At 37.9% G+C, this 13,568-nt stretch overlaps 1 protein-coding gene across 10 annotated transcripts in view; it reads right to left on the bottom strand.

Moving 5' to 3' along the window:
• The window catches only part of MTMR2 (myotubularin related protein 2), a 107,499-nt gene that overhangs the window by 84,239 nt on the left and 9,692 nt on the right, over positions 1-13,568 (bottom strand). The window contains exon 1 of one of the 10 annotated variants that reach the window (XM_067038258.1): positions 9,712-9,912. The exons of the other annotated variants lie outside the window; for them this stretch is intronic. The gene's annotated coding sequence lies outside the window, so the exon portion shown is untranslated. Of the gene's footprint in view, positions 1-9,711; positions 9,913-13,568 lie in introns of those variants that run through there. 10 annotated transcript variants of the gene reach the window in all.

Raw genomic sequence — 13,568 nt, 5'->3', positions numbered from 1 at the left:
AGTATAGGCACCAGTTAGCCAACTACTCTGATAGTTAGCCAGTTAATTAAAGAATATTATAACTTTCAAGGACCTCCAAGATTTTAGTGAAACTCCCCTCATTTACAGATAAAATACAGACCAGAGAAGTGAAGTGAATGATTTGAAATACGATATCAAATAAGTAGCAGAGCCAGATACATCAGGTCCCATTTTGACTAAATCACACTGCTTCTGATATGGAGTACAGAATCAAAAGGACAAATACCCTCAGGGTGTCTACTATCTAACTAGGGACATGAAACAAATGCACACACAAACACACACACCAATATTTCTATCATATACGCTCACTGTATAAAAATGAAGTTCAGCTGAGACCAATGAAGGACTGCTCCCTGGAGAAGATAAAGCTGAACTGGATTTAAAAGTGAGTTAAGAATAAAACAACCAGAAAGCAGTTTCTTTGGGTTTCTTTCCCATAATTTTTTTTAAGTTTTTGGACAATAAACACAAGGAACATATTCAATATGAGAAGACTAGATTGTTCATTAAATCTCCCATTTAGAATTCAGTATGAAAAGGATGTGATAAGAAGAAAAATTCAAAATTAAAATGTATAATGAGGTAAAAATATATATAAGAATTCAGTATAAATCCAAGTGATACTGTAGGATCTTGAAAGTAAATGAAAGCTCCAATGACAATCTACTATTATCTCAGAATGTTACTGTTCCTTGACTCCTCATCTACTTTACTGTTTAAGACTGCTTCATCTCCTTTTACTCCACTACTCAGCAGCCATGTGGCTGTGGGCAGGATGCTCTACCTCACTAAGTCTCAGTTTCCTTATGTGTAAAATGGAAATGATAAACTCTACCTCATATAATTGATCATTTATTCAGCTCCTTGTGTTCCAAATAAGACCACCCATTCCCCCCAGCCCCCATCAGTAGGAGTTACAAAAGGACATCAGAAATCCAAGTGCTCTGGAAGGGTAAGACTGTGTGCCTCCATCTCTCTATAGCCTCCCCAACATCACCGGCAAGTGAAGAGTAGATCCCAGAACTGTGAGTGATCTCTACAGGACCTCATCCTTCCCTCCCCCTCAATACTCAGTCTCCCTACATTCTATCATCTCATCTTAAAAACTGTAAGGACTAACTTCATTATACCCTTTATCTCTGTTCACAACAGTTCCCACAAGAAGCCAGAACCACCAGACTAATTCCCTCCTCTCATCTCATCTTCCATTCACTCCCCTCCCAACTCCTGTGCTTCTGAATTTCAAGGTCAATCATCAGCAAAATATCCTCTACCTTCCTCTCCCTTAAATGGTCTCTTTACCTTTTACTCCAACTAAAGCCTGGTTTTACCCCCGAGAACACTGCTCTCCCTACAGCCCTTTCCAATGGAAAAATAAGCCCTCTTATTTTCTCACCAATACCTCTCCTCTCTCCCACACCTGGGCCTGGAAATTAGACCTTGTTCTCCATTGCCACTCTCAGACTACTCTTCCTCTCCATGTCTAAAAACCCCAATCATTCAATCTTATGTCATCAGGCTCTACTACCTTCTACCCCTCCTTGCTGAGGTCAACGACCAATCTCTAACTCACTCTCCCTCACTCCTTGAAGAATTAGCTTCAGGCTCACCCTGACTCTTTCTAATATCAACACAATTGCCATAATTCTTATTGATTTCAATATCCATATAAATGAATATTCCAACACCCTGGCCTCTCAATGCCTTACCTCCTCTCCATCAATGATCTTGTCTTCCACTCTACCTCAGATCAGGATCACATCCTAAAACACTGGCATTCCCAATTAACTGACCTCCATAATTTAAATTTCAAACATTCTACTAACTACCAGTTCATCTCTCTAGGACCCTAGCCAACATCTTTTAATTGTTAAATTCCACCAAGGCCTCCACTGTTCCTACTGTCTTTCACTGTCTCTATTTCATGACCTTATTTCTCTTTCCCCAACTTATTAAATTCTATAGCCTGTAATTACAATCATCTCTGGTCCTTGCTTGCTTCATGGTACTTACCTGGCAACACCCAAATGCTAGTTAAGCCAACTCTCTGCCTACTCTAGATCTGTACCCATACAGCTGGATTAGTGTAGAGAAAAACACAACCATATGGCCTGGACTCACTTTGAATACATGATCACTCACCTCAACCAAGCCCTAATACTGCCCAGCAAACACACTACATTTCCCTAATCCATATGTTCTCCCATTTTTCCAGACAACTATTTCATATGGTCTTTTCTTTTCTCATACTCTACCATCCTCTCCGTCTTGAATTTAGTAGGTGATCTAGATTTCCATTTCACTGAAAAATATAGAAGTAATCAAAAAAGATCTTTCACAGGCTCCCTCAACTACAACCTCTTTGCATCAGTGCATACGTACTCTGCCTTCCTTTCTCTTACTGTAGGGAAAGCATCCATACTTCCATCTAAAGCCAGCTCCTCCACTGAACTATCTCCCCTCATCTTCACAAGAAAATCTCTCCAGCAATTCTTTCCTCTGGTTCCTGTACCATAAAAATTTTCCTCTCTTCTCAATCATTCCAGTCAGCATAGAAACATGCTATTATTTCTCTTAACTTACCCTCCAGATACCACTTCGCTTCTCTGAGCTTCCTTAGAGCAAAACTCCTTGAAACAGATGTCTACTCACTGCTTCCAATTCCCCACTTCTCATTCTCTCTGAACCCACTTCCAATGGGCCAAAAAAAATGCTTTTGTCAGGCCATCAAGAACCTCCACTTTGCTAAACTCAATTGTCAATACTTAGTCCTCATCTATAAGCAGCATTTGACATAGCTGATCCTTCCTTCTTGAAATACTGTCTATCCTTGGCTTCCAAAACACTGTACTCTTATGGTTACCTCACGAGCCCTTCTTCCTCTCAGGTCTCCTGTAGTGATTCCTTCTCACTTCTGAACCTCCTTACACTGGAGTACTCCTAAACTCTCGGTCCTTGAAACTCTTATCTTCTCTATGTACACCTCCCCTCCTTAATAATTTCATCCAGTCTCACAACTTTAACATCTCTAAACTGATGAACCCAAATGTATAGCATTATTACACACTTTTCTCTTGAATTCCAGATTCCAATAACTTATTTATGTAACACCTCCAGGTGAACAATATGCCCCAAACCAAATTCCTGCTCTTCTTCCTGAAACCAGCTCTAACATCTTAGTAAATGTTAATTCTATCCTTCTATACTTTCTTGAGCCAAAAACTCTGGAGTCAACTTTGACTCTTCTCCTACACTACACGTTCAATCCATCAGGAAATCCTATTGGTTGAACCCTCAAAACATGTCTAGTATCCAATCACTTCTCTTTCCTCTTTGGCTACTACCATCATCTCCCTCCTGGATGATTCCAATTGCCTACAAACCAGTCTCCCTGCTTCTGCATCCTAGTCTGTTCTTAACACAGCAGCCACAGTGATCCTTCTGAAACATCTGACATAGTCACTCCTTGGCAAAAAACCTTCCACTACCTTCCCATCTCACTCAAAACAAAAGCCAAAGTCCTTAATACGGCCCAAAAGCTTTCACATCTGCCCCCACCCTTACCTCCCTGACCTCATCTTCTACTATTCTCCCCTCTGTTCCTCTGCACCATAACAACACAGAAGCCCTTGCTGTTCCTCAAACACACCAGGCAACAAGCTCCCACTTCAAGCCCTTCATATCTTCCATTACCTCTATCTGTAACTCTCTTCTTCGAAATATTCCATTTCTTCCTTTACTTTCTTCAGCTATTTTGCTCACATGTTGCCTACTTAGTGAGACCTTCCCTGGCCATTCTATTTAAAAATGCAAACAACTCCAAACCCACCCACTCATTCTCTGTTTATCCTCCCGGCTTTATTTTTCCCAAAACACTCATTGCTATCTGACATACTTTTTGTTTTACTTATTTATTTTCTGTTTCCTCCATTTAGCTAATACTTGCTAAGTACTTACTTACCACATGCCAGAAATAGTTCACATACTGATAAAGATTAAATAAAATAATGCATGCAAAGAGCTTAGGACATTACCTGACAGAAACACCTTAACAATGTAAAATACTATTTTTATCTAATGGAGGCTGGAATGGGATGCTGCCTACTGTCATCAGAGAACACCAGTTTAACAGAATGAGGTTAAACACAGGGTTGGAGAATTAAAACAAATGAAACTCTAACAATTTTATCCTTAAAGAAGCAAGGAGCTAAATTATCCATAATCAGATATGGAGCTAAATCATCCATAATCTCTGCCAGAGAAAATGTAATACAATTTATTTAAAACATGACAAGAAAGAAAAATAACTTCTGGAAAAGGAAATTTCATATTTCCCCTCTAGCAACCAGTTCCAATTATTAAATCGTTGTTGGATACATAAGATCCTTTCTGCTTTCAACACAAATGCTGTGTACTATGTCATTTCATGACCAAAAAGGGATGTCTACCATTAAGCGTTTAATAGTGATTATAAGTAACCATACTGCAAAGCACCATCACAGTATGAAGCATGGGACACTTTGGAGGATGCTAACACAAATTATTCTCTCACCCCAACTAAGACATGTAAGTTTAAGCTACAAGAAGAGAAAGGAAAATTAGGTCTCGTAAATCATGGGAAAGTCATTTAGCCTCTCAGAGCCTCAATTTCATACTGCAAAGTAGGGATAAAAATACTGATACTTGTTCTTATCTCACTGGATAGTTCTAAAATGATGTGAAAATGCTATCTAAGCATTAAGATTCTTTTACATATAAACACCACTACTAAGGGGGGCGGGAAGGGACCAGCATCCAACAACTGATAATATACTAAAATATGGAAAATGAAGTAACTGTTAAAATGTTTAAGATATACACGGGGCTATCTAAGAAACAAGGCATCTTCTCAGGAAGACTTTCTACATTAACACCATTCCTCCTGGATGACTCGTTGGATATATACCCCCCTCATCACATTCATCTTTGAGTCACAGCTATTTCTTACAGTTCTTTGCTAATGTTTTCAAGCAAGCTTACGTTTTCTAGTTAGATAAAATGTACAAAATAAATGCTTATGTACCAAGAAAACTTCCCAAATAAAAATCAGAGCTCCTTAGAGATTAGCATTTAGGACATATCCATTATATTTTAAATGGTAAGGCAGACCTATTTACACTAAAATAATTTAAAGGAATAACTGATTTATAGGAAAAGACATTAAATAAAGAAATATTTGAGATGATCAAATCTATCATGACAAACAGTAAAAGACTCATGGAAAAGTCACCAGATGTCCAAAAAAAAAAAAAAAAAACAACACATCATCTTATTTTAGACAAAAGCCAAACTGGATAGAATTTGGGCACACAAATGAAAAGATGACATAGAGAGTCACAAGTTCATGGTCCAAATACTTTTTTTTTAATGACCATTAGTTTCATAACAGTTTCACAGAGTGATTTCAAAGAGTCAAGATGAAAAGAACTGTGGTGTTACTATTCAAATTAAATTATAACTATTCCATAGTATCTGCTTTAATCATGAAATGTCACCTGCCCTCAAATGACAAAAAGGATTTTTCCAAATGTATGCTTAAATGAGAAATACAACTATGGTTCCAAACTAAGCAATCATTCTCCACTATCCATATTCCATTTAATTGACAGGCTACCAAAAAAGGGTCATTTCCTATACCCAATGCCTCTTTTCTTTGATGAGAGTGATCTCCAAAATGGAGCAGGAAGTGTTGAGGAAGTGAGGGCTTTGTGAATGATGACATTCAAGTCATAGGGAAGACCTGAGGGGTGGAGCTGCTACACAAGATGGTCTCAAAGTTCAAATCTAAGGTTCTATGATTGAGAGCATAAAAATCCTAGAGCTAAAATTCTAGGATTACAAATGAAGAGTTATTGTTCTAACTATTGGAAATATTTGCTAAACTGGATTTTACCATTTTTAATATCCCTTTCAGCTCTTGATAGTCATAATGCCCCCAACTCTCCCCTCTTATACACACACATGCATACATACATAGAAATAAACTATTGTCCCATATGAAAATGTGATTCAAAGACTTCTCCATCAACATTATTTCTTACGTATACTGCATAAACTTTCCCTGTAAAAAGGCCGTCACACAGCAGCAACATCGTGAAATTTTATTCATTTTCAATTAGTGTAGGCACTTTTCTGCCCAAACCTTTTATCAGAATTGTTACTAAGAAACAGTATCAAATTATAATCATTCTGTTCCTATAAATCCTTTAATGGAGGTACAGAAAAACACTGACAAGGTTCAAATACCTAAGCCATAAATAAATACAACATTCCCTGGCCCTGGATAACCTGCAGGTTATTAATAAGGTTCAGAATAATGGAAGGTAAGTGTACTTCGGAACAAAAATAGTCATAATACCTCAAGGGTAGGCCAAACAATTTCTGCCCTCAAGAGCAGTAATGTCTGTACTTGTGTGCTATGTCAAAAAAAAAAAAAAGTATAAATAAAACACACATTTTAGAAAATAATAAAGCTGTTATAGAGAGAATATTTTCTCAAAAGCTACAAAACTGATAAAAATATAACCAGCACTGTGGAATACTCTTGGTACTAATACTAATTATTCTTTATACTTATTCATATGTAGACTGCTTTTCTCAGGAGGCTCAAAATACCTCAGAATAAAACTGCATTATATTCTAAATTCTGATCCATTGTATAATCCTTTGGAAGACGAGTTAAAGATTATATGAACATGCAAACAATTTACATTCTCAGATGTGCTTATCCAAATTTGCAGAGCCATGGCCACTGTAAATGGGAAACCATTCTCAGTAGAACTCCTCTCTTTAACCCACTTCTTATTCTACCCTAAACTATATTATTCTCTTTATTCCTAATTTAAAGGAATCAAGTAAGTATTATTTAAATGTTAACTTCTGGCTCCACAAAAATAACCAAATGAACATACACACATACCTATGAAAGAACACAACTTAGCTTTATAGTAACTAAGAGAGGCATAATACAGGACAGCACTAGTCATACTATTTTTCAATAGTCCTGCCACTATCTCAGCCAGAGTGATGCAGTTTTCTTTCCACCACAGGATCAAAACAGTAATCCCATCATCTGACTCTTAGTCATTCCCACACATTTACTGGTCTGTTGTTATTGCAACAGAATATCTTTTTCCCTTGCTACACTATTCCCAAGAGCAATGTTCCACCCTTTTAGTCTCAAAAGTTCTACTATTTCAAAGTGTAGCATTTAGGCGAACAGAGTTATACAAACTAATTATTGGTAGGAAGATAGAAATTACTCTTTATATGCTTTTCAAAATATATAGTATTAAATAAGGTACCCTCCACTTTTCAATTTTTTGGTTTGTTTCAGTTAGATTTTTTTTAAGTTATACTTATTCCTGAGAATTAATCAGGTTAAAAACTTGCTAATTATGACAATTATGTCTAAACAAATGAATTTTGGTACCTACCACAAAAGGATTTCTTGCCTCAATACTAGTGAACTTACAAGCATCCATGGTAATGCTGCAAAGGCAGAAAAATCTGTCTCCAGATAGCAGGGGTCACTTATCAATTCCAAATATTCCCATGCCCTAAAGTACCCCTCAGCTTCCTTCAAGGATGGAGACTAAGAATCTCTACCTCCACTAAAGGCCTCTTAGCCATCTTCCCTCTGGCTCTTCACACTCTTCCCCTCCATTTGTGGGGCAGGAACTTCCTAAGTCTCCTAATTCATACCCTCCCCTCTCATAGACATTTACTGACATCACCAATGAATCATGTACTGGGGACAGTATTGAAAACAGATTCATTTTCTTCAAGGGACTTATGGTCTAAGGAAGATGCTGGATATCTAAGTATCTCATAATAGTAAAATGTGGGACTGAAAGGATATAAAGGACGCAATGCGAACAGAAGAGAACACAAAGCATAGAGCACAGATGCAGAAGTGCTCAGTAGCTGAAAATATGAGCTGCAGAGTCACAAGGACTTGGTTTCCCGCTTAGCAAATAATAATTCAAGCAAGTTACTTAATCTAACTTCTTTCTTTATAAAATAAGGTAATGACATCTTATTAAGACCATAGTAAGGATAAAAAACATGACCTGTAGAAAGCAATTCGTACTAAATACTTAACTGGTAGAAAGCGTTCAACGAATAGCATCGTGGAAATACAAGAGTACCCTTGTCAGAAAGGAAAACAGTATGAAATCAGAAATAAGGGTCTCCTTGGGCTTCCCTGGTGGCACAGTGGTTGAGAGTCCGCCTGTCGATGCAGGGGACACAGGTTCGTGCCCCGGTCTGGGAAGAGCCCACATGCCACAGAGCGGCTGGGCCCGTGAGCCATGGCCGCTGAGCCTGCGCGTCCGGAGCCTGTGCTCCGCAACGGAAGAGGCCACAACAGTGAGAGGCCCGCGTACCTCCCCCACCCCCCCCCCAAAAAAAAGAAATAAGGGTCTCCCTTATAAAGGAACCCACTAATTAAATTAAAATGGAGCAAAGCTCTTAGACCTAAAAGTACTTTTCACTCAGATGTACACGATAAAATGTCTTCATTTGACTAAGATAACTAAACATATAAACTTTTAAACGTAAAAAAGTTTCAGTTAACGGACGAATCACTGAATACTAAGCACAAATATCATGGGGAAACTTTTTTAATATATATAAATATGTACATATTATACACATACACACACACACACACACACCCTCACACTCGTGCATACATGTATCCTGTGTAACTTCTTTTTTTTTTTTTTTTTTTTTGCGATACGCGGGCCTCTCACCGCTGCGGCCTCTCCCGCTGCGGAGCACAGGCTCCGGAAGCGCAGGCTCAGCGGCCATGGCTCACAGGCCCAGCCGCTCCGCGGCACGCGGGACCCCCTGGACCGGGGCACGAACCCGCGTCCCCTGCATCGGCAGGCGGACTCCCAACCACTGCGCCACCAGGGAAGCCCCCTGTGTAACTTCTGATAGATTCAAACAGAAGACTGGCCCAAAGCTTCAATCACAAAACCAATTCCATCACCAGTATTTTTCTTTCTTTTTTGTGGTACGCGGGCATCTCACTGTTGGGGCCTCTCCCGTTGCGGAGCACAGGCTCCAGACGCACAGGCTCAGTGGCCATGGCTCAAGGGCCCAGCCGCTCCGCGGCATGTGGGATCTTCCCGGACCGGGGCACGAACCCGTGTCCCCTGCATTGGCAGGTGCATTCTCAACCACTGCGCCACCAGGGAAGCCCCCGACCAGTATTTTTCAATGTGACTGTTAACAAAGCACTGACCCTCTTTGACTCTGCTAGTGTGCTGGACCGTTAATGGAATTAACATTACTTTATTGTCCGTCGTACCAACACTGGCGGTATTTCACAATAATGAACAGAAAAATAAAATTCAAGCACCAAAAGATGCCAAAAATATAGTTATACTCCTCTTAGTTCTCCTGATTTAACATTTCAAAATCCCATAAAAATGTTTCTAGCAAAAGTGAAAGTGTCTGAAAATTAGGGATGCAGATAAACAAACATACCAACATTTTACACTCTTAATTCAAAACAACCTAGAAACAAGTCACCTATCTTTCCATATATCCTAGTAAACAAATGCCTCCCAAGGATTTAATTTTTTATTTCCAGTCATTACTGACTATAATCATTAAAATAAGATTTAAATCACTTGCCTTATTTAAACTGCTTCACTCCTACTGCCAATTCAATTTTTCTTCAGTATTCCATGGAAAGAAAAGGTTCTTTTCAAAAAAGTATTCTCCTGTAAGTAATGTCCTGAGCACATACATAGCATGCTTGCCCAAGAACATTAAAGAATGTACTCTATATTCTGACTGTGAATGAGCTTTTCTAGAAATGCAAATTTTGCTGTCAATACTTACACAATGGACTACAGTGCATAAGCACTGTTCATGCTCTATTAGTCATTCTTTTGGAAATTTTATTTAAAAAAAAATAAAAGGCCTGCAGTGTGTATAAAGCACTTAGGATACAAAAGACGTATTGTCAGAATATTTGCAGGATCTCCAAAACAGAAAAACAACCCCCCCAAACAAATTAATTACAGCTCATAGTAATTATTTTTTTAAATGCTATACCAGAAACCTGAACTTCTTAACTTAACCAATCTACAGTATAAAAGAGATGACATAAGTGATCTTATCATCATGGCATCTGATTGACAGATGAGAGCCTACATTTTGTATTCTTCCAAGAAACAAAGGGGATCTGAGCTCTGAGACAGCTGGTGCAGTGCATGTTGGCACTTAGTCTGGAAAATCCCTAGGTTCTGAGGTATAAATGACCTTGGATACAGTTTAATTTGTATTATTTTATTTTCAGGTCTATCAACTACATTTCCCTAACTAAAAGTTAGGGCATATTACTTGGTAATGCAACAGAAAGTGTGAAAAACCAGGTTGTAAATAAATAGTTTACATACATGTTTTTCTTCTGCAGAGTATTATTTCTTCAAAGATCTTATCTGGAAATATAAATAAATAGGTAAAAGCTAAAGTATTCTAGCCAAAATGAGTATGTCCACGGGGAATGGGGTGAGAATTGGACAGGAGGAGGGACTTTTAGTCCCAGCACCAATCCCAACACCCTCAGCAACTCCTTAAAAGAGTTTCTCAGCATCCCTTCAAAAATCCTGATTCAAACTCTTATTAGAGCTGAAATTAAAACTCAAGTGGATTCATAAGTAGCCTACAGAGGAAAAGTTAGCAATTTAGCTGAGAAAAATGTGGCACTAAACTGAAAGTTGAAAGAATAGAGCTCAAAGCGCACTACACTGAAATTGCATTTCCTTTTAGAAACAAACACTTCCATCCAAATTGAAGCATAGGGCAGAAACACTAAAAAGAGGAGAGTTGACCTATTCTGTAAATGCTTGCTCAACAAACACTTTTATCTGGACAAACAATAGAAAACACACGGGGAATTCATGCTCTGATAAATGACCTTGCATGTAATTTTTTCATTCCATCATGCAAATCTGAATTCATTATTAAAACCATGAAGTCACATATCATTCTTTAGGCTATCTAGACAGACATTTTGTTTTCCCAAGACAGAGAAAAACAAATTATTACTATTAATTGGTCACAACCCCATCAGCATAATGAGATATAACTTTTCTGCACAAACTTCAGTCATATAAGTGAAGTTGACATAGGTGTTTTATTTTGTTTTGTCCTGCACTCACTAAAACATTTTGTAGGAAAAGAAGAGCATTCAACATCTCTTCCTTTACCTAGCCTGGAATGGTTAAATTAAAAATCTAATGTATTGGCATCATTCCGTGATTTATCCCTCCTTAATTTTGAATACTATTCTCTATTTACCAGATTAAGCTGGTTGTTTTTTCTTGCTTGTTTTGCCTTTTTTTTCCTCTAGCTGTATAAAAAGGATGAGGAAAACATCTCTCTTTTAAAGTAGTTGTAGAATAATGATGCTTAACGTTAGCATAGCCCTTTACAAATGTCAAATAGCTCTCATACACACTTATCTTCCATACATATTACCAACCCTGGGGTTAGATTGCCTGGTACTAAATTCTGGTTCTACTACCCTGTTGTGACCTCAAGGAAGTTACTTAACCTCTCTGTGCCTCAGATTCCTCATTTATAAAGTGGAGATAATGTTAATTCTTATACCTCACAGGACTGTTATGAGAATTAAATGAATACATATAAAGTACTTAAAACAGTGCCTACTACATGGTACACACTACACAGGCATTAACTATTCTTTTAACTTATTGTTATCAACATAAATCATCATACTTAGGTCTCACAATGATTCTGTAAAAACAGGACAGCAAGTATTATTTTACCCTTTTTCCAGATAAGGGAATCAGGCTCAGAGAAATCAAGGGACTTATCCAGAGTCATAGTTAAGAAGTAGAAGCCGAACTAAAAAACACAGGCCTAAGAAAGTATCAAGGAATACAATGAAGGAATTATACTGCTTGATAAGACTCCTTTTTAGAACCACCATATTTACAATTTTAAGTCTGTTATTACAAAAAGAGCAAAAAAAAATTTCATGGGAAGAAAATTTTAAATTACAAAAATACAGCTTATTAGAAATGAATATGTGATCTTAAAATGTCTTTTTAAAAATCTTACAGTTAGGGCTTCCCTGGTGGCGCAGTGGTTGAGAGTCCGCCTGCCGATGCAGGGGACACGGGTTCGTGCCCCGGTCCGGGAAGATCCCACATGCCGCGGCTTAGGCCCATGAGACACGGCCGCTGAGCCTGCACGTCCGGAGCCTGTGCTCCGCAACGGGAGAGGCCACAACAGTGAGAGGCCCACGTACCAAAAAAAAAAAAAAAAAAAAAAAAATCTTACAGTTAAAACATGTCCCAAAATTTCCAGAAAATTGAATAATAGCATTTTATAGTTAAACTCAGTCGTTAATTTGAGAATTACAGAATATTTCAAAGAAAATTGGATAACGACATTTACTAATATAAGGTTATAATTTAGTAACTATCAATATACCATACACAATACAATATAAAATACACATATAACACTAAAATTAATTCAAATACATATAGTTCAGAAAATACTTTAGAATAATTTAGTCCCTCAGAGATACTGTGAATATCAACTACAACAATGGAGTATCATAAATATAAATGACTTCAATTATTTAAGGTCTCTGGCTTGGTATACCAAGTATCAGCTTCTGTACAAAGCAAATAAAACCACTCCTAATAGTAGCTTATAGAATACAAAGGAAAAAAAACAAAGTTTTAACAGTAACCTGTTCATACTATTTATCAAGCACCTACTATTTGCAAAGCACTGTGCTAGCTACCCATCATTCAAGAAGGAAATCAGATCCTTCCTTTTCAGAAGCATAAAATTTAAAGACCAAGTAGGGATAGTGCCATAGGGAATAAATGGTTTGTTTCCTCTTCCTGGACTACCAGGGGTTCCCCCCGACCCCAGTGATTTCAAAATCAGAACCAGTCATATATCTGACTAAAGATGAAGAAACAAACAGTTGATGTTCTTCAGTTACTTTTTTAGTTACTTTTTACAGGAACAGTGATGAACTGCCTATGATTTTATATATATACACTGTCTGGCCTAATAAAACCCACAACGTGATTTGAAGTCTAGGAGTCAGCAGATCACTTCTGGCACTAAATATCTCCGTGACTTTGGAGAAAACACCACCAACCATTCCTGGTCTTCCAACACTTATGGTGCCTTGGATAAAGTTATTAAACTTCTCTAGGTCTGTTCCCTCAACTGCAAACTTATAGAGCTGTACTAGAATCCAAAAAGTAACTGGATCGGTGGGGTTCTCACTTTAAGTAGAGACTCCTGGGCCCACTCCCAGTGATTCAGAATGTCTGGCCTGGAACCCAGGAAGCTAAGTGTTCACCAAGCACTACAAGTGACTGAAATGTGCAGGCAGGCCTCAGCCACACTTGAGAAATGAACTACATGATCTCTAATGCACCAACTGTATAAAAAGATGAGATAAGATGACGTAACTTATTTCAGAA

The sequence above is a fragment of the Kogia breviceps genome, chromosome 7 (assembly GCF_026419965.1).
Source record: "Kogia breviceps isolate mKogBre1 chromosome 7, mKogBre1 haplotype 1, whole genome shotgun sequence".
NCBI lineage: Eukaryota > Metazoa > Chordata > Mammalia > Artiodactyla > Physeteridae > Kogia > Kogia breviceps.
This window is presented reverse-complemented; position numbering and strand designations above follow the sequence as displayed.